At 50.0% G+C, this 22,276-nt stretch overlaps 1 long non-coding RNA gene and 1 pseudogene across 1 annotated transcript; one reads left to right on the top strand and one right to left on the bottom strand.

Moving 5' to 3' along the window:
• LOC120030487 overlaps positions 1-22,276 on the bottom strand; it is a 304,236-nt pseudogene that overhangs the window by 236,449 nt on the left and 45,511 nt on the right.
• On the top strand, positions 376-1,394 carry LOC120030169. Its single transcript, XR_005473636.1, has 2 exons — positions 376-472; positions 906-1,394. It is a non-coding gene; the product is annotated as an uncharacterized LOC120030169 (long non-coding RNA).

The following is a 22,276-nucleotide window of genomic DNA, read 5'->3' as shown; positions in this document are numbered from 1 at the left end:
TCAGCAACTCCACAAAAGTATAAAAGAAAGGAGATGAGATACTGCAACAACAACAACAAAAAACTGTGATTACAGAATGGCAGTTTTTGCAGTTGCATTGCTGAGCTTTCTTACCAAGTGGCGCAGCGGTCTAAGGCACTGAATCTCAATGCAAGAGGCGTCACTACAGTCCCTGGTTCGAATCCAGGCGGAATCACATTCGGCTGTGATTGGGAGTCCCCATAGGGCAGCAAAAATTGGACAAGCGTCGTCAGAGTTTGGCCGAGGTAGACTGTCATTGCAAATAAGAATTTGTTCTTAATTAACTGACTTGCCTAGTTAAATAAAGGTTAAATAAAAAATACGGTTGAAAAGTTATTGACCTTTTGCTGTTAATTTGATTACAGCTCAAGCATCGACGTTGAAAGCTGTAGAGAACCAGATCGACCAGCTGCAGAAAGACAATGGAAACACAAGATGACAAAAATGTGAAGTACGGTTTCCATTATTATAATTTCAAAATTAAAATGTGCTGAAAATGTTAAATAGTCTTATTTGTGCAGTTGTCTCCTCCTTGTGAACAGTAGGTACCAGTAAGCTACAAACATGTTTTGTTTCCTGTTCTTGTCTCTTATACCTACAAAGGTAGCTTTTTCAGTTGGACTTCAAGGTGAAACTCTTGGGCCACATGACACCACAATCATATTAGTCTAGAATAAAGTCAATATAGACATTGGCAACGGGTACAACACAAACACAGGTACTTACATTTTTTGTGGCATTTTCTCTCATTGTTATTTTTATAAAAAATATGCTTTCCCTTATCCACATTTGTGTCTTTCCTCTCTCTCCCTCGCTCTCCTCTCTCCCTTGCTCTCTCTCTCTCCCTCGCTTTCCCCCTCTCTCTCTCTCTCTCTCTGTCACAGGGATGTGTACAGCTCCAGTTGAAGGAGTTTACTACTTCCCATTCAACTGCCTCAAGGGGAAAACCAATAGCATGAATGTGATGGAGGATGGCGCAGCTTTTGGCTAAGATCACAACTCCAGCGATGACATGGCGAGCAACGGGTTCATCGTGTCCATGAAGGTCGGAAATCAGGTCTGGATGACCCTCATCAGTCACACTCACATTCTTGGTGAGGAACTATTGACCACATTCAATGGCTTTCTGCTCTTCCCCATGTGAGTAGAGAGCCGGTGTGAGAAGGCTATCCATTTCACCTTGCATATGTGTCTTTACAGCCAATGCAAGAAAAGTCATCTTTGCATTATACATGAATAGCTAACGAATAATGTCCGTGCTATATTGAATTTACATTACATGTGCAATATGTAACAACACATCTTTATTTTTGTTCTGATTGAAGATAATGTAAAGAAAGCATTTATTTGATCAAACAAATAAAATATATTCACAATAAGAATGTTCTTAGCTTGTATGTTCTCTCTCTCTCTTCATGAACTTTGTAGCTGTGGTAACTGTATTATAGGGACACACACAGTCCATCTGAAACACTATTTCACTACACTGAAACATGGTATTAACACATATTCTGTTTGACCCTAACCCTGGAGATTAAATAAGTCTGTTGTTATTGTTGTGTGTGTGTCTGAGAGAGCGAGAATTAACAAAAAGCAGAGCAAACTAGAATGCTATTTGGCCCTAAACAGAGAGTACACAGTGGCAGAATACCTGGCCACCGTGACACTGTGACAAGCTTTGACTATGTACAGACTCAGTGAGCATAGCCTTGCTATTGAAAGAGGCCACCGTAGGCAGAACTGGCTCTCAAGAGAAGACAGGCTATGTGCACACTGCCCACAAAATGATGTGGAAACTGAGCTGCACTTCCTAACCTCCCGCTAAATGTATGACCATATTAGAGGCACATATTTCCCTCAGATTACACAGACCTACAAAGAATTCAAAAACAAATCTAATGTTTATAAACTACCATATCTATTGGGTGAAATACCACAGTGTGACATCACAGCCGCACGATTTGTGACCTGTTGCCACAATAAAAGGGCACTCAGTTAAGAACAAACACCATTATAAATACAACACATATTTATTTATTTTTATTTATGTATTTACCAGTGACTCGGTCAATAAAGAAGTGGTCAGGTGAAGCAGATGCTAAGCTACAGGATTGTTTTGCTAGCACAGACTGGAATATGTTCCGGGATTCCTCCAATGGCATTGAGGAGCACACCACATCTGTCACTGGCTTCATCAATAAGTGCATCAATGACGTCGTCCCCACAGTGACTGTACGTACATACCCCAACCAGAAGCCATGGATTACAGGCAACATCTGCACTGAGCTAATGGGTAGAGCTGCCGCTTTCAAGGAGCGGGACTCTAACCCGGAAGCTTATAAGAAATCCCGCTATGCCCTCTGACGAACCATCAAACAGGCAAAGCGTCAATACAGAACTAAGATTGAATCGTACTACACTGGCTCCGACGCTCGTCGGCTGTGGCAGGGCTTGCAAACTATTACAGACTACAAAGGGAAGCACAGCTGCGAGCTGCCCAATGACACAAGCCTACCCGACGAGCTAAATTACTTCTATGCTCGCTTTGAGGCAAGTAACACTGAAGCATGCATGAGAGCATCAGCTGTTCTGGATGACTGTGTGATCACACTGTCCGTAGATGATGTAAGACCTTTAAACAGGTCAACATTCACAAGGCCGCAGGGCCAAATGGATTACCAGGATGTGTACATCGAGCATGCGCTGACCAACTGGAAAGTGTCTTCACTGACGTTATCAACGTGTCCCTGACTGAGTCTGTAATACCAACATGTTTCAAGCAGACCACCATAGTCCCTGTGCCCAAACTACACTAAGGTAACCTGCCTAAATGACCACCGACCCATAGCACACACATCTGTAGCCATGAAGTGCTTTGAAAGGCTGGTCATGGCTGACATCATACCATTATTCCAGAAACCCTAGACCCACTCTAATTTGCATACCGCTCCAACAGATCCACAAATGATGCAATCTCTATTGCACTCCACACTGCCCTTTCCCATCTGTACAAAAGGAACACCCATGTGAGAATGCTATTCATTGACTACAGCTCAGCATTCAACACCATAGTGCCCTCAAAGCTCATGACTAAGCTAAGGACCCTGGGACTAAACACCTCCCTCCAACTGGATCCTGGACTTCCTGACGGGCCGCCCCCAGGTGGTAAGGGTAGAAAACAACACATCTGCCACGCTGATCCTCAACACAGGGGCCCCTCTGGGGTGTGTGCTCAGTCCCCTCCTGTACTCCCTGTTCACTCATGACTGCATCGCCAGGGATGACTCCAACGCCATCATTAATTTTGCAGACGACACAACAGTGTCGCCTGATCACCGACAACAACGAGACAGTCTATAGGGAGGAGGTCAGAGACCTGGACATGTGTTGCCAGGATAACAACCTCTCCCTTTACGTGATCAAGAGATGAATGTGGACTATAGGAAAAGAGGACTGAGCACGCCCCCATTCTCATCGATGGGGCTGTAGAGGAACAGGTTGAGAGCTTCATGTTCCTTGGTGTCCACATCACTGACAAACTAACATGGTCCAAACACACCAAGACAGTCATGAAGAGGGCACGACAAAACCTATTCCCCCTCAGGAGACTGAAAAGTTTTGGCATGGGTCCTCAGATCCTCAAAAAGTTCTACATTTGCACCATCGAGAGCATCCTGACTAGTTGCATCACTGCCTGGTATGACAACTGCTCGGCCTCCGACCGCAAAGCACTACAGAGGGTAGTGCGTACGGCCCAGCACATCACCGGAGCCAAGCTTCCTACCATCCATGACATCTATACCAGGCGGTGTCAGAGGAAGGCCCTAAAAATGGTCAAAGACTACAGCCAACCTAGTCATTGACTGTTCTTTCTGCTACCGCACGGCAAGCGGTACCGGAGCGCCAAGTGTACGTCCAAGAGGCTTCTTAATAGCTTCTACCCCCAAGTCATAAGCCTCCTGAACATCTAATCAAATGGCTACCCAGACTATTTGCATTGTCCCCCCTTCATTCTTTTACGCTGCTGCTCTCTGTTTATTATCTATGCATAGTCACTTTAACTCTACCTACATGTGCATATTACCTCAATTACCTCGACTAAACTGTTCCCCCGCACATTGACTCTGTACCGGAACCCCCTGTATATAGCCTTGCTACTGTTATTTTACTGCTGCTCTTTAATTATTTTTACTTATCTATTTTTTACTTAACACTTATTTTTCTTAAAACTGCATTGTTGGTTAAGGGCTTGTAAGTAAAACATTTCACTGTAAGGTCTACACCTGCGCATGTGACAAATAACATTTGATTTGATTTAATTTCATTTGTGTTGTTGAGACAGCTGCATAACATTGGGAGGAGAGGAGGGAGTGGAGAGGAGGGTGGAGAGGAGACGGGAAGGAGGGAGAGAGGGGAGAGTGTCTGGTGTGTTTGTTTTCTTGAGGAAGTGGCAGCTAAGGGGTGTGTCCCTGCTCCGCTGTGATTGGGAGTGACATCACAACATCCTGCCTGACCTACTTAAAGTAGAGGCAGTCACTATGACATCAGGGCTGTCTTTCACTGGCCCTCTCTCTCTCTCTCTCTCTCTGTCTCTGTCTCTGTCTCAATCTCAATCTCTCTCTTCGTCTCCCTGGCTCTGTTAATCTCTCTTTTTTCACATATCTGTCCCTATCGCTGCTTTGCACTCTCTCTTGCTCCCACCTCCCTCTCTCTCTCGGTGCCCCTTCTCTCTTTTTCACTCTCTCTCTGATCCTTTCTCTCTTGCTCCCAGTACGGGTGCGTGGGTAAAATCACTGGGGATGCCAGGACAAAAAGCCATATTACAACCTATGTGTTGTGATAATTGTGTTGTTTGCTCAATAACCTGTTAGTTCATATGCCTTGACACCGTGATATAGAGTATAGGCCTAAAGGCAGAGACAATAAGAAGACACAGTTTAATAACAAAACCAGAGAGCAACCTCTGTCCGGTGAAGTCCACAAAGAATATTGCATGTAACAAACAGTTACATGAGCAAGCAAGTTTCCGAGATTTTCGGACCACTAAACAACTACTGATTTCGAACCACAGAGATTTACCGAAAAGTCGCAAAGAAAACAGGAGGTGCCACCACTATTCCAGCACCATTTCAACATAATCAAATCCCCTATGCTTACTCCAGTAACAACTAAAAGATACAAAAAACAGTTTAGCCCAGTCAACGTAAGCTAAATATGATGTGGCTGTCCATAGTTCTGACTGCGCGTGTGTGCATGTAGAAAAAACATCTGACTCACCCTACTTGTAGAGAAACGCCAATGCCATCCTCCTCTTTCATGTTGACGAAACGGTCCGTCACTCTGTCATCAGTACATGCTTTTATTTGTTGTTGTCCTCTGCTACCTGGCTAAAATGCTCGCTCGCTGGCCTAACTTCCATTCATGGGCAACGTTAGCTAGTTATCATTAGCCTTCTACATCTAGCTACATATTGAACTTCCATCCTCTCAGGCCAGGGGCACAATGTATGAATTAATGGTTGGATCAGAATCGCCTTTATAATCATTGGCCGCTACGGAGAATGAAGTAAAACCACAAGTCTAAATCCCTATCTCCACCCCTTGGCTAATTTAGGAATGGGACGATTTTAGCTGGCCAGCTAGCCACCAAAGGACAACACAATGACATGAAAAATTCAAGTTGTTTCTGCCAATGACGTCCGCTCTCAATGCAATTTGATAGGAGTGACACCAAATCCAAACTGGCTTCACTTAACACTCATTTTTGGTGCGCCAGGACCATTCACAGTTGAGCTCACTCAGTTTAGCTCAACGCTGATTTGGCTATTATATAATTTTTTTATCATGGGAGGCCAAATGCTCGCTGGCTTCACTTGAATTCAATGCTACGGGTGGCAACAATGTCATACTCTTTTGGACCAGACAGCATCAGATAGACGGCCTACACATACAGATACAGAGGGGGAGCTGTTTCGCTCGTTTGGATGCTTTCTCCGGTGAGATATATTCAGCCTCTTGCGAAATTAAGGAAAATTATCAAACACAGAGAGACGAAAGATAAATCATTTTTAGTTTTTTCCTTTTTTTCTTGGTCAATTCTTTGGGGAAGCCTGACTTCCCTTGTCATGAATACATGTCACTGCTTGCTCCCACCATCCCTCTGTCTCTCTCTCTCTCTCTCTCTGTTTCCACCCTTCGTTCATCTCTCCTCCCCCTCTCTGATGGCTCTGTATAGGTCTGTGTGTCTCTGTCATGTATGTATGTATGTATGTTGCAACATAACATCATGCCTGACCTACTTAAAGCAGAGGCAGTCACCATGTTCCTTTCACTGCCTCTCTCTCTCCCTCTTTCCCAATCTATCTCTCCCTCTTTCACAATCTCTCTCTCTGTCCCTCCCTCCGTCTTTTCCTCTCCCTAGCTCTATTCTCTCTTTTTTTGTTAATCTCTCTTTTTTCACCCTCTGTCTCTGTTCCTGTCGGGTGCTTTGCTCTCTCTACTGCACCCACCCTCTCTCTCTCTACTGCCCCCACCCTCTCGCTCTCTACTGCCCCCACCCTCTCTCTCTCTCTACTGCCCCCACACTCTCTCTCTCTACTGCCCCCACCCTTCCTCTCTCTACTGCCCCCACCCTCCCTCTCTCTACTTCCCCCACCCTCTCTCTACTGCCCCCACCGTCTCCCTCTCTCTACTGCCCCCACCCTCCCTCTCTACTGCCCCTACCGTCTCCCTCTCTCTACTGCCCCCACCCTCCCTCTCTACTGCCCCCACCGTCTCCCTCTCTCTACTGCCCCCACCCACCCTCCCTCTCTACTGCCCCCACCGTCTCCCTCTCTCTACTGCCCCCACCGTCTCCCTCTCTCTACTGCCCCCACCGTCTCTCTCTCTCTACTGCCCCCACCCTCTCTCTCTACTGCCCCCACCGTCTCCCTCTCTCTACTGCCCCACCGTCTCCCTCTCTCTACTGCCCCCACCGTCTCCCTCTCTCTACTGCCCCACCGTCTCTCTCTCTCTACTGCCCCCACCCTCTCTCTCTACTGCCCCACCGTCTCTCTCTCTCTACTGCCCCACCGTCTCTCTCTCTCTACTGCCCCCACCCTCTCTCTCTACTGCCCCACCGTCTCCCTCTCTCTACTGCCCCCACCCTCCCTCTCTCTACTGCCCCCACCGTCTCCCTCTCTCTACTGCCCCCACCCTCTCTCTCTCTACTGCCCCACCGTCTCCCTCTCTCTACTGCCCCCACCCTCCCTCTCTCTACTGCCCCCACCTTCCCTCTCTCTACTGCCCCCACCGTCTCCCTCTCTCTACTGCCCCACCGTCTCCCTCTCTCTACTGCCCCCACCCTCTCTCTCTACTGCCCCCACCGTCTCCCTCTCTCTACTGCCCCATCGTCTCCCTCTCTCTACTGCCCCACCGTCTCCCTCTCTCTACTGCCCCACCGTCTCCCTCTCTCTACTGCCCCCACCCTCTCTCTCTCTACTGCCCCACCGTCTCCCTCTCTCTACTGCCCCACCGTCTCCCTCTCTCTACTGCCCCACCGTCTCTCTCTCTCTACTGCCCCACCGTCTCTCTCTCTCTACTGCCCCATCGTCTCCCTCTCTCTACTGCCCCACCGTCTCCCTCTCTCTACTGCCCCCACCCTCCCTCTCTCTACTGCCCCACCGTCTCCCTCTCTCTACTGCCCCACCGTCTCCCTCTCTCTACTGCCCCACCGTCTCCCTCTCTCTACTGCCCCACCGTCTCCCTCTCTCTACTGCCCCACCGTCTCTCTCTCTCTACTGCCCCACCGTCTCCCTCTCTCTACTGCCCCCACCCTCTCTCTCTACTGCCCCCACCGTCTCCCTCTCTCTACTGCCCCATTGTCTCCCTCTCTCTACTGCCCCACCGTCTCCCTCTCTCTACTGCCCCCACCCTCTCTCTCTCTACTGCCCCACCGTCTCCCTCTCTCTACTGCCCCACCGTCTCCCTCTCTCTACTGCCCCACCGTCTCCCTCTCTCTACTGCCCCACCGTCTCTCTCTCTCTACTGCCCCATCGTCTCCCTCTCTCTACTGCCCCACCGTCTCCCTCTCTCTACTGCCCCACCGTCTCCCTCTCTCTACTGCCCCACCGTCTCCCTCTCTCTACTGCCCCACCGTCTCCCTCTCTCTACTGCCCCACCGTCTCCCTCTCTCTACTGCCCCCACCCTCTCTCTCTCTACTGCCCCATCGTCTCCCTCTCTCTACTCCCCCACCGTCTCCCTCTCTCTACTGCCCCCACCCTCCCTCTCTCTACTGCCCCACCGTCTCCCTCTCTCTACTGCCCCCCACCCTCCCTCTCTCTACTGCCCCCACCCTCTCTCTCTACTGCCCCCACCCTCTCTCTCTCTACTGCCCCCACCGTCTCTCTCTCTCTACTGCCCCCACCCTCTCTCTCTACTGCCCCCACCCTCTCTCTCTCTACTGCCCCACCGTCTCCCTCTCTCTACTGCCCCACCGTCTCCCTCTCTCTACTGCCCCACCGTCTCCCTCTCTCTACTGCCCCATCGTCTCCCTCTCTCTACTCCCCCACCGTCTCCCTCTCTCTACTGCCCCCACCCTCCCTCTCTCTACTACCCCACCGTCTCCCTCTCTCTACTGCCCCCACCCTCTCTCTCTACTGCCCCACCGTCTCCCTCTCTCTACTGCCCCCACCCTCTCTCTCTCTACTGCCCCACCGTCTCCCTCTCTCTACTGCCCCCATCCTCCCTCTCTCTACTGCCCCACCGTCTCCCTCTCTCTACTGCCCCCACCCTCTCTCTCTACTGCCCCCACCGTCTCCCTCTCTCTACTGCCCCCACCCTCTCTCTCTACTCCCCCACCGTCTCCCTCTCTCTACTGCCCCACCGTCTCCCTCTCTCTACTGCCCCACCGTCTCCCTCTCTCTACTGCCCCACCGTCTCCCTCTCTCTACTGCCCCACCGTCTCCCTCTCTCTACTGCCCCCACCGTCTCCCTCTCTCTACTGCCCCCACCCTCTCTCTCTACTGCCCCCACCGTCTCCCTCTCTCTACTGCCCCCACCCTCTCTCTCTCTACTGCCCCACCGTCTCCCTCTCTCTACTGCCCCCATCCTCCCTCTCTCTACTGCCCCACCGTCTCCCTCTCTCTACTCCCCCACCGTCTCCCTCTCTCTACTGCCCCACCGTCTCCCTCTCTCTACTGCCCCACCGTCTCCCTCTCTCTACTGCCCCCACCGTCTCTCTCTCTCTACTGCCCCACCGTCTCCCTCTCTCTACTGCCCCCATCCTCCCTCTCTCTACTGCCCCACCGTCTCCCTCTCTCTACTGCCCCACCGTCTCCCTCTCTCTACTGCCCCACCGTCTCCCTCTTTCTACTGCCCCACCGTCTCCCTCTCTCTACTGCCCCACCGTCTCCCTCTCTCTACTGCCCCACCGTCTCCCTCTCTCTACTGCCCCACCGTCTCCCTCTCTCTACTGCCCCACCGTCTCCCTCTCTCTACTGCCCCACCGTCTCCCTCTCTACTGCCCCACCGTCTCCCTCTCTCTACTGCCCCACCGTCTCCCTCTCTCTACTGCCCCACCGTCTCCCTCTCTCTACTGCCCCACCGTCTCCCTCTCTCTACTGCCCCCACCCTCTCTCTCTCTACTGCCCCACCGTCTCCCTCTCTCTACTGCCCCCACCCTCCCTCTCTCTACTGCCCCCACCGTCTCTCTCTCTCTACTGCCCCACCGTCTCCCTCTCTCTACTGCCCCACCCTCTCTCTCTCTACTGCCCCACCGTCTCCCTCTCTCTACTGCCCCACTGTCTCCCTCTCTCTACTGCCCCCACCCTCTCTCTCTCTACTGCCCCACCGTCTCCCTCTCTCTACTGCCCCACCGTCTCTCTCTCTCTACTGCCCCACCGTCTCTCTCTCTCTACTGCCCCCACCCTCTCTCTCTCTACTGCCCCCATCCTCCCTCTCTCTACTGCCCCACCGTCTCCCTCTCTCTACTGCCCCACCGTCTCCCTCTCTCTACTGCCCCCATCCTCCCTCTCTCTACTGCCCCCACCCTCCCTCTCTCTACTGCCCCCACCCTCTCTCTCTCTACTGCCCCACCGTCTCCCTCTCTCTACTGCCCCCACCGTCTCCCTCTCTCTACTGCCCCCACCCTCCCTCTCTCTACTGCCCCCCACCCTCCCTCTCTCTACTGCCCCCCACCCTCCCTCTCTCTACTGCCCCCCACCCTCTCTCTCTCTACTGCCCCCACCCTCTCTCTCTCTACTGCCCCAATGTCTCCCCTTCTCTACTGCCCCCACTGTCTCCCTCTCTCTACTGCCCCTACCCTCTCTCTCTCTCTACTGCCCCCACCCTCCCTCTCTCTACTGCCCCCACTGTCTCCCTCTCTCTACTGCCACTACCCTCTCTCTCTCTACTGCCCCAATGTCTCCCCTTCTCTACTGCCCCCACTGTCTCCCTCTCTCTACTGCCCCTACCCTCTCTCTCTCTCTACTGCCCCCACCGTCTCCTTCTCTCTACTGCCCCCACCGTCTCCTTCTCTCTACTGCCCCCACCCACTCTCTCTCTACTGCCCCCACCCTCTCTCTCTCTACTGCCCCCACCCTCTCTCTCTCTGTCCCCCCCCTCTCTCTCTGTCCCCCCTCTCTCTCTACTGCTCCCTACCCCCACCCTCCCTCTCTCTGTCCCCCTCTCTCTCTCTACTGCCCCTTGCCCCCACCCTCCCTCTCTCTCTCTCTCTGTCCCCCTCTCTCTCTCTACTGCCCCCTACCCCCACCCTCCCTCTCTCTGTCCCCCTCTCTCTCTCTACTGCCCCTTGCCCCCACCCTCCCTCTCTCTCTCTCTGTCCCCTTCTCTCTCTCTACTGTCCCCACCCACCATCCCTCTCTCTCTGTCCCCCTCTCTCTCTACTGCCCCCTACCCCCACCCTCCCTCTCTCTCTATTTTTCACTCTCGCTCTGTTCCTTTCTCTCTTGCTCCCACCCTCAGAACAGGACCATCCGGTAAGATCCGTGGGGGTGTGGTGTGTCTCTTTGTCAACAAAGACTGGTGCGCAATCTCTAATATAAAGGAAGCCTTGAGGTTCTGCTCGCCTGAGTTAGAAAACCTCATGATAAGCTATAGACCATACTATTTACCAATATAGTTTCATCTATATTTTTCGTAGCTGTCTATTTACCACCACAAACTGATGCTAGCACTAAGACCGTACTCAACAAGCTGTATAGGGTCATAAGCAAACAAGAAAATGCTCATCCAGAGGCAGCGCTCCTAGTGGCTGGTGATTTTAACACAGGAAAACTGAAATCAGTTTTACCCCAATTCTACCAGCATGTCACCTGTGCAACTAGTCACCTTTACTCCAAAAACAGAGACGCATACAAAGCTCTCCCTCGGCCTCCATTTGCAAATCTGACCATAACTCTATCCTCCTGATTCCTTATTACAAGCAAAACCTCAAACAGGAAGTACCAGTGATGCGCTCAATACGAAGTGGTCCAATGAAGTGGATGCTAAGCAACAGGACTGTTTTGATAGCACAGACTAGAATATGTTCCAGGATTAATCCGTTGGCTTCATTGATAAGTGCATTGATGGCATCGTCCCCACAGTGACAGTGCATACATATCCCAACCAGAAGCCATGGATTACAGGCAACATCCATACTGACCTAAAGGCTAGAGCTGCCGCTTTCATGGAGCGGGACACAAATCCGGACACTTATAAGAAATCCTGCAACGCCCTCTGATGAACCACCAAACAAGCAGAACCTAAATACAGGACTAAGATCGAATCCTATTACACTGGCTCTGACGCTCGTCGGATGTGGCATGGTTTGCAAACTATCACGGATTACAAAGGGAAACCCATCCGAGAGCTGCCCAGTGACGCAAGCCTACCAGACGAGCTAAATGCTTTTATGCTCGCTTCAAGGCAAACAACACTGAACCATGCATGAGAGCACCAGCTGTTCCGTAGCCGATGCGAGTAAGACTTTTAAACAGGTTAACATTCCGAAGCCCGCAGGGCCAGACGGATTACCAGGATGCGTATTCAGAGCATGCGCTGATCAGCTGGCAAGTGTCTTCATTGACATTTTCAACCTCTCCCTGACCCAGTCTATAATACCTACATGTTTCAAGCAGACCACCATAGTCCATGTGCCCAAGAACGCCAAGGTAAACTGTCTAAGTGACTACCGCCTCGTAGCACTCACGTCTGTAGCCATGAAACACTTTGAAAGGCAGGTCATGGCTCACATCAACACTATCATCCCAGAAACCCTGGACCCATTCCAAATTACATACCTCCCAAACAGATCCACAGATGACGCAATCTCTTTTAAACTCCACACTGCCCTTTCACACCTGGAGAAGAGAAACACCTATATGAGAATGCTGTTCATTGAGTACAGCTCAGCGTTCAACACCATAGTGCCCTCCAAACTCATCATTAAGCTAAGGTCCCTGGGATGGAACACCTCCCTCTGCAACTGGATCCTGAACTTCCTGATGGGCCGTCGCCAGGTGGTGAAGGTAGGCAACAACACATCCGCCATACTGACCCTCGACATTGGGGCACCCTCGGGAGTGCATGCATGCTTAGTCCCCTCCTGTACTCCCTGTTCACCCACGACTTCGTGGCCGCGCACAACTCCAACACCATCATTAAGTTTACTGATGACACGACGGTGGTGGGCCTGATCACCAACAACCATGAGACAGCCTATAGAGAGGTTAGAGACCTGGAAGTGTGGTGCCAGGACAACAACCTCTCCCTCAACGTGAGCTAGACAAAGGAGCTTATCGTTGACTACAGGAAATGGAGGGCTGAACACGCCCCCATTCACATCGACGGGTCTGTAGTGGAGATGGTTGAGAACTTCAGGTTCCTCAGTGTCCACATAGCTAAGGACCTATCTTGGTCCAAACACACTAACACAGTTGTGAAGAAGGATACGGCAAAGCCTATTCCCCCTCAAGAGGGTGAAAAGATTTGGCATGGGCCCTCAGATTCTCAAAAAGTTCTACAGCTGCACCATTGAGAGCATCCTGACTGGTTGCATCACCTCTTGGTATGGCAACTGCTCGGCATCCGACCGCAAGGCGCTTCAGAGGGTAGTGTGTACGGCCCAGTACATCACTGGGGTTGAACTCTCTGCCATCAGGGCTTCTATACCAGGCAGTGTCAGAGAAAGGGCCAAACATTTTCAAAGACTCCAGCAACCCAAGTCATAGACTGTTCTCTTTGCTATCGCACGGCAAATGGTACCGGAGCGCTAAGTATGTAAGGCTCCTGAACAGCTTCTACCCACAAGCCATCAGACTGCTAAATAGCTGGTTGGACGTACTGCCAACTTCTCTAAAACAACGTTGGAGGCGGCTTATGGTAGAGAAATTAACATTAAATTCTCTGGCAACAGCTTTGGTGGACATTCCTTCAGTCAGCATGCCAATTGCATACTCCCTCAAAACTTGAGACATCTGTTGCATTGTGTTGTGTGACAAAACTAAACATTTTAGAGTGACCTTTTATTGTCCCTAGCACAAGGTGCACCTGTGTAAAGATCATGCTGTTCAATTAGCTTCTTGATATGCCACATGTCAGGTGGATGGATTATCTTGGCAAAGGATAAATGCTCACTAACAGGGATTTAAACAAATGTGTGCACAAAATTTGAGAGAAATAAGCTTTTTGTGCTAATGGAACATTTCTGGGATCTTTTATTTCAGCTCATGAAATATGGGACCAACACAAATAGTTACCTGGACTATCTGCATGTACCCTTTTTGCACTAACTCGTTTTGACTCTATTCATAGATGCAGGACTCTTTTCCTCTCTCTTGCCAACCCCACAGCCCCAGACACACACATGCCAATACCCTATTTTCAACAGATTAAATATATATTGATGCATGCTGGAAGCTCATTGACATAATCCTATTATTTTCCAAAAATTGGTTTACTACACTGTAGCTTGCAAATTCTGTGTACACATCTATTCATGAAATCCACTTTATTTATGTTTTTTTTCACAAGAAGATTTCTGGTAGTGGTCCTAAATGGTGTAGTGGATTATGTTATACAGGGATATTCCTGATTGACTATCTATTCTCTCTCACTTTCTCTCTCTCTGGTACTAATCTGGAACAACACTCAGTATTGTTTGACCTCAACAATGGCTCAGGAGGGCAAAAGAGAGCAAGAACGTGCTAATGACAGAGAGGGCGTATGGAGGGAGGAATATAAAAACGAGTCTGCAAGGGACAGCATCAAGGAAAGAGGGAAAAAGACAGATATAGCTAATCCTCTCTCTCCCTCCCTGCACATCTTCAAAGGGAGAGAAAAGGCAGGAAACAAAACAACCCTAAGCACCAGCTCCACCTCTTCTCTCCTCCTTTCTTTAAGACTGCACTTTTACAGACAGACTCCCTTGTCTTCTTCCCTCTCTCTTTTCTTGTAACGTGTCCCTCTCTCCCTCCCTTTCTTCTGTCCCTCTCGACCTGTTCCTCTCTTCTCCCTCCCTTCTGTCCCCCTCGAAATGTTCCTCTCCCTCCCTTCTGTCCCCCTCGACCGGTTCCTCTCCCTCCCTTCTGTCCCTCTCGACATGTTTCTCTCCTCTCCCTCCCTGCCTCCCTTCTGTCCCACTCGACATGTTCCTCTCCCTCCCTTCTGTCCCTCTCGACATGTTTCTCTCCTCTCCCTCCCTGCCTCCCTTCTGTCCCCCTCGACATGTTCCTCTCCCTCCCTTCTGTCCCTCTCGAACTGTTCCTCTCCCTCCCTCCCTTTCTTCTGTCCCACTCGACCTGTTCGTCTCCTCTCCCTCCCTTCTGTCCCCCTCGACCTGTTCCTCTCCCTCCCTCCCTTCTGTCCCTCTCTACATGTTCCTCTCCCTCCCTTCTGTCCCCCTCGACATGTTCCTCTCCCTCCCTTCTGTCCCTCTCGACCTGTTCCTCTCCCTCCCTTTCTTCTGTCCCCCTCGACCTGTTCGTCTCCTCTCCCTCCCTTCTGTCCCCCTCGACCTGTTCCTCTCCCTCCCTTCTGTCCCCCTCTACATGTTCCTCTCCCCCCCTTCCCCCTCTACATGTTCCTCTCCCTCCCTTCTGTCCCCCTCGACCTGTTTCTCTCCTTCCCTTCTGTCCCCCTCTACATGTTCCTCTCCCTCCCTTCTGTCCCTCTCTACATGTTCCTCTCCCTCCCTTCTATCCCCCTCTACATTTTCCTCTCCCTCCCTTCTGTCCCCCTCTACATTTTCCTCTCCCTCCCTTCTGTCCCCTCTACATTTTCCTCTCCCCCCTTCTGTCCCCCTCTACATTTTCCTCTCCCTCCCTTCTGTCCCCCTCTACATGTTCCTCTCCCTCCCTTCTGTCCCCCTCTACATGTTCCTCTCCCTCCCTTCTGTCCCCCTCTACATTTTCCTCTCCCCCCCTTCTGTCCCCCTCTACATTTTCCTCTCCCTCCCTTCTGTCCCCCTCTACATGTACCTCTCCCTCCCTTCTGTCCCCCTCTACATTTTCCTCTCCCTCCCTTCTGTCCCCCTCGACCTGTTCCTCTCCCTCCCTTCTGTCCCCCTCTACATTTTCCTCTCCCTCCCTTCTGTCCCTCTCTACATGTTCCTCTCCCTCCCTTCTATCCCCCTCTACATTTTCCTCTCCCTCCCTTCTGTCCCCCTCTACATTTTCCTCTCCCTCCCTTCTGTCCCCTCTACATTTTCCTCTCCCCCCTTCTGTCCCCCTCTACATTTTCCTCTCCCTCCCTTCTGTCCCCCTCTACATGTTCCTCTCCCTCCCTTCTGTCCCCCTCTACATGTTCCTCTCCCTCCCTTCTGTCCCCCTCTACATTTTCCTCTCCCCCCCTTCTGTCCCCCTCTACATTTTCCTCTCCCTCCCTTCTGTCCCCCTCTACATGTACCTCTCCCTCCCTTCTGTCCCCCTCTACATTTCCTCTCCCTCCCTTCTGTCCCCCTCGACCTGTTCCTCTCCCTCCCTTCTGTCCCCCTCTACATTTTCCTCTTCCTCCCTTCTGTCCCCCTCTACATTTTCCTCTCCCTCCCTACTGTCCCCCTCTACATTTACCTCTCCCTCCCTTCTGTCCCCCTCTACATTTACCTCTCCCCCCCTTCTGTCCCCCTCTACATTTTCCTCTCCCTCCCTTCTGTCCCCCTCTACATTTTCCTCTCCCTCCCTTCTGTCCCCCTCTACATTTTCCTCTCCCTCCCTTCTGTCCCCCTCTACATTTTCCTCTCCCTCCCTTCTGTCCCCCTCTACATGTTCCTCTCCCTCCCTTCTGTCCCCCTCTACATTTTCCTCTCCCCCTCTACATTTTCCTCTCCCTCCCTTCTGTCCCCCTCTACATTTTCCTCTCCCTCCCTTCTGTCCCCCTCTACATTTTCCTCTCCCTCCCTTCTGTCCCCCTCTACATGTTCCTCTCCCTCCCTTCTGTCCCCCTCTACATGTTCCTCTCCCTCCCTTCGCCCTCTACATTTTCCTCTCCCTCCCTTCATGTTCCTCTCCCTCCTTTCTGTCCCCCTCTACATTTTCCTCTCCCTCCCTTCTGTCCCCCTCGACCTGTTCCTCTCCCTCCCTTCTGTCCCCCTCTACATTTTCCTCTCCCTCCCTTCTGTCCCCCTCTACATGTTCCTCTCCCTCCCTTCTGTCCACCTCTACATGTTCCTCTCCCTCCCTTCTGTCCCCCTCTACATTTTCCTCTCCCCCCTTCTGTCCCCCTCTACATTTTCCTCTCCCTCCCTTCTGTCCCCCTCTACATTTTCCTCTCCCTCCCTTCTGTCTCCCTCTACATTTTCCTCTCCCTCCCTTCTGTCCCCCTCTACATTTTCCTCTCCCTCCCTTCTGTCCCCCTCTACATTTTCCTCTCCCTCCCTTCTGTCCCCCTCTACATGTTCCTCTCCCTCCCTTCTGTCCCCCTCTACATTTTCCTCTCCCCCTCTACATTTTCCTCTCCCTCCCTTCTGTCCCCCTCTACATGTTCCTCTCCCTCCCTTCTGTCCCCCTCTACATTTTCCTCTCCCTCCCTTCTGTCCCCCTCTACATTTTCTCTCCCTCCCTTCTGTCCCCCTCTACATGTTCCTCTCCCTCCCTTCTGTCCCCCTCTACATGTTCCTCTCCCTCCCTTCGCCCTCTACATTTTCCTCTCCCTCCCTTCATGTTCCTCTCCCTCCTTTCTGTCCCCCTCTACATTTCCTCTCCCTCCCTTCTGTCCCCCTCGACCTGTTCCTCTCCCTCCCTTCTGTCCCCCTCTACATTTTCCTCTCCCTCCCTTCTGTCCCCCTCTACATGTTCCTCTCCCTCCCTTCTGTCCACCTCTACATGTTCCTCTCCCTCCCTTCTGTCCCCCTCTACATTTTCCTCTCCCCCCTTCTGTCCCCCTCTACATTTTCCTCTCCCTCCCTTCTGTCCCCCTCTACATTTTCCTCTCCCTCCCTTCTGTCTCCCTCTACATTTTCCTCTCCCTCCCTTCTGTCCCCCTCTACATTTTCCTCTCCCTCCCTTCTGTCCCCCTCGACCTGTTCCTCTCCCTCCCTTCTGTCCCTCTCTACATTTTCCTCTCCCTCCCTTCCCCCTCTACATGTTCCTCTCCCTCCCTTCCCCCTCGACCTGTTCCTCTCCCTCCCTTCTGTCCCCCTCAACCTGTTCCTCTCCTCTCACCACTGTTTTTTTTCTCTTCTGGAGTTCTCTTCTAATTGACATTCAGTGCAGCTCTGAGGCTAGTCTCAGGGCAACCACAGCACAATACCATTCTCAAACACAAATTACACACACACGCACGCATGGACACGTACACACACAAGAATACACACACACGCATGCATGGACACGTACACACACAATAATACACACACACGCATGCATGGACACGTACACACACAAGAACACACACACACGCATGCATGGACACGTACACACACAAGAATACACACACGCTTGCATGGACACGTACCCACACGCATGCATGGACACGTACACACACAAGAATACACAGACGCACATGCATGCACGGGCACATATACACACTTCCCAGTGGGAGACATTGATAAATGGGTTTACTTCTCCATCTCTCCATCTCTTCTCCTCTCTTCCTCTTTCTGTCGCTCCCTGTCCCATGACCCCCCTGTTGCTCCTCTTTCATCTCTCTCTTCTCTCACACCCTTCGCATCCCCCTCTCTTCTCATCTCCCACTCTCTTTTAGCCACAATGACCTCTCTTCAGGTTACATTCTATCATTTAACTTAGATGGAAAGCTACTGTGGATGGTAGCTGACTCTATAGCCACTCCTATCTGTCATATTTTTAATCTGAGCCTAGAGGAAAGGCTTTGTCCTCAGGCCTGGAGGGAAGCCAAAGTAATTCCGCTACCCAAGAGCGGTAAAGTGGCCTTTACTGGTTCTAACAGCAGACCTATAAGCTTGCTGCCAGCTCTTAGCAAACTGTTGGAAAAAATGGTGTTTGACCAAATACAATCCTATTTCTCTGTAAACAAATTAACAACAGACTTTCAGCATGGTTATAGAGAAGGGCACTCAACATGTACTGCACTGACACAAATGACTGATGATTGGTTGAATGAAATTGATAATAAGAAGATTGTGGGAGCTGTACTGTTAGATTTCAGTGCAGCCTTTGATATTATTGACCATAACCTGTTGTTGAAAAAACGTATGTGTTATGGCTTTTCAACCTATGCCATATTGTGGATTCTGAGCTATATATCTAATAGAACTCAAATGGTTTGGTTGGAAGCTTCTCTAATGTCAAACATGTAAAGTGTGGTGTACCACAGGGCAGCTCTCTAGGCCCTCTACTCTTTTCTATTTTTTACCAGTGACCTGCCACTGGCATTAAACAAAGCATGTGTGTCCATGTATGCTGATGATTCAACAATATACACATCAGCAACCACAGATAATGAAGTCACTGAAACCTTTAACAAAGAGTCGCAGTCTGTTTTGGAATGGGTCGCCAGTAATAAACTGGTCCTGAACATCTCTAAAACTAAGAGCATTGTATTTGGTACAAATCATTCCTTAAATTCTAGAACTCAGCAGAATCTGGTAATGAATGGTGTGGCTGTTGAACAAGGTGAGGAGACTAAATTACTTGGCGTTACTTTATATTGTAAACTGTCATGGTCAAAACATATAGATTCAATGGTTGTAAAGATGGGGAGAGGTCTGGCCGTAATAAAAAGATGCTCTGCTTTTTTGACACCACACTCCAAAAAGCAAGTTTTGTCGGCTCTAGTTGTGTCTTATCTTGATTATTGTCCAGTCATGTGGTCCAGTGCTGGAAGGAAAGACCTAGTTAAGCTGCAGTTTGCTCAGAACAGTGCAGCACATTTTGCTCTTAATTGTAATCAGAGGGCTGATATAAATACTATGCATGCCAGTCTCTCTTGGCTAAGACTTGAGGAGAGACTGACTGCATCACTTCTTGTTTTTATAAGAAACATTGTGTTGTAAATCCCAAATTGTTTGCATAGTCAACTTACACACAGCTCTGACACACACACTTATCCCACCAGACATGCCACCAGGGGTCTTTTCACAGTCCCCAAATCCAGAACAAATTCAAGAAATTGTACAGTATTATATAGAGCCCTAATTGTATGGAACTTCCATCTCATATTGCTCAAATAAACAGCAAACCTGTTTTCAAAAAAACAGAAAGCAACGCCTCTCCCCTATTTGACCTAGATAGTTTGTGTGTGTGCATTGATATGTAGACTACGGGTGCCTTTAAAAAACATGTATGTAGTTCTGTCTTTGAGCAGTTCTTGTCTAATGATGTTCTGTATTATATCATTCTGTATTATGTTTCATGTTTTCTGTGGACCCCAGGAAGAGTAGCTGCTGCTTTTGCAACAGCCAATGGGGATCCTAATAAAATACCAAATACCATTGAACTATTCCTTCCTCCCAACCAACCACCTGATACTGAATGTTGTCTAGTGGTTACCATCTCTACCTCCCAACCAACCACCTGATACTGAATGTTGTCTAGTGGTTACCATCTCTACCTCCCAACCAACCACCTGATACTGAATGTTGTCTAGTGGTTACCATCTCTACCTCCCAACCAACCACCTGATACTGAATGTTGTCTAGTGGTTACCATCTCTACCTCCCAACCAACCACCTGATACTGAATGTTGTCTAGTGGTTACCATCTCTACCTCCCAACCAACCACCTGATACTGAATGTTGACTAGTGGTTACCATCTCTACCTCCCAACCAACCACCTGATACTGAATGTTGTCTAGTGGTTACCATCTCCACCTCCCAACCAACCAGCTGATACTGAATGTTGTCTAGTGGTTACCATCTCTACCTCCCAACCAACCAGCTGATACTGAATGTTGTCTAGTGGTTACCATCTCTACCTCCCAACCAACCAGCTGATACTGAATGTTGTCTAGTGGTTACCATCTCCACCTCCCAACCAACCAGCTGATACTGAATGTTGTCTAGTGGTTACCATCTCTACCTCCCAACCAACCACCTGATACTGAATGTTGTCTAGTGGTTACCATCTCTACCTCCCAACCAACCACCTGATACTGAATGTTGACTAGTGGTTACCATCTCTACCTCCCAACCAACCACCTGATACTGAATGTTGACTAGTGGTTACCATCTCTACCTCCCAACCAACCACCTGATACTGAATGTTGTCTAGTGGTTACCATCTCTACCTCCCAACCAACCACCTGATACTGAATGTTGACTAGTGGTTACCATCTCTACCTCCCAACCAACCACCTGATACTGAATGTTGTCTAGTGGTTACCATCTCTACCTCCCAACCAACCAGCTGATACTGAATGTTGTCTAGTGGTTACCATCTCTACCTCCCAACCAACCACCTGATACTGAATGTTGTCTAGTGGTTACCATCTCCACCTCCCAACCAACCACCTGATACTGAATGTTGTCTAGTGGTTACCATCTCTACCTCCCAACCAACCACCTGATACTGAATGTTGACTAGTGGTTACCATCTCTACCTCCCAACCAACCACCTGATACTGAATGTTGTCTAGTGGTTACCATCTCTACCTCCCAACCAACCACCTGATACTGAATGTTGTCTAGTGGTTACCATCTCTACCTCCCAACCAACCACCTGATACTGAATGTTGTCTAGTGGTTACCATCTCTACCTCCCAACCAACCACCTGATACTGAATGTTGTCTAGTGGTTACCATCTCTACCTCCCAACCAACCACCTGATACTGAATGTTGTCTAGTGGTTACCATCTCTACCTCCCAACCAACCACCTGATACTGAATGTTGTCTAGTGGTTACCATCTCTACCTCCCAACCAACCACCTGATACTGAATGTTGTCTAGTGGTTACCATCTCTACCTCCCAACCAACCACCTGATACTGAATGTTGACTAGTGGTTACCATCTCTACCTCCCAACCAACCACCTGATACTGAATGTTGTCTAGTGGTTACCATCTCTACCTCCCAACCAACCACCTGATACTGAATGTTGTCTAGTGGTTACCATCTCTACCTCCCAACCAACCACCTGATACTGAATGTTGTCTAGTGGTTACCATCTCTACCTCCCAACCAACCACCTGATACTGAATGTTGTCTAGTGGTTACCATCTCTACCTCCCAACCAACCACCTGATACTGAATGTTGACTAGTGGTTACCATCTCTACCTCCCAACCAACCACCTGATACTGAATGTTGTCTAGTGGTTACCATCTCTACCTCCCAACCAACCACCTGATACTGAATGTTGACTAGTGGTTACCATCTCCACCTCCCAACCAACCACCTGATACTGAATGTTGTCTAGTGGTTACCATCTCTACCTCCCAACCAACCACCTGATACTGAATGTTGTCTAGTGGTTACCATCTCTACCTCCCAACCAACCACCTGATACTGAATGTTGTCTAGTGGTTACCATCTCTACCTCCCAACCAACCACCTGATACTGAATGTTGTCTAGTGGTTACCATCTCTACCTCCCAACCAACCACCTGATACTGAATGTTGTCTAGTGGTTACCATCTCCACCTCCCAACCAACCAGCTGATACTGAATGTTGTCTAGTGGTTACCATCTCTACCTCCCAACCAACCACCTGATACTGAATGTTGTCTAGTGGTTACCATCTCTACCTCCCAACCAACCACCTGATACTGAATGTTGTCTAGTGGTTACCATCTCTACCTCCCAACCAACCACCTGATACTGAATGTTGTCTAGTGGTTACCATCTCTACCTCCCAACCAAC

This window comes from Salvelinus namaycush, chromosome 36, assembly GCF_016432855.1.
Source record: "Salvelinus namaycush isolate Seneca chromosome 36, SaNama_1.0, whole genome shotgun sequence".
NCBI classification, from domain to species: Eukaryota; Metazoa; Chordata; class Actinopteri; order Salmoniformes; family Salmonidae; genus Salvelinus; species Salvelinus namaycush.
Note: the sequence above shows the minus strand (reverse complement) of the source record. Positions and strands in the feature narration are given on the sequence as shown.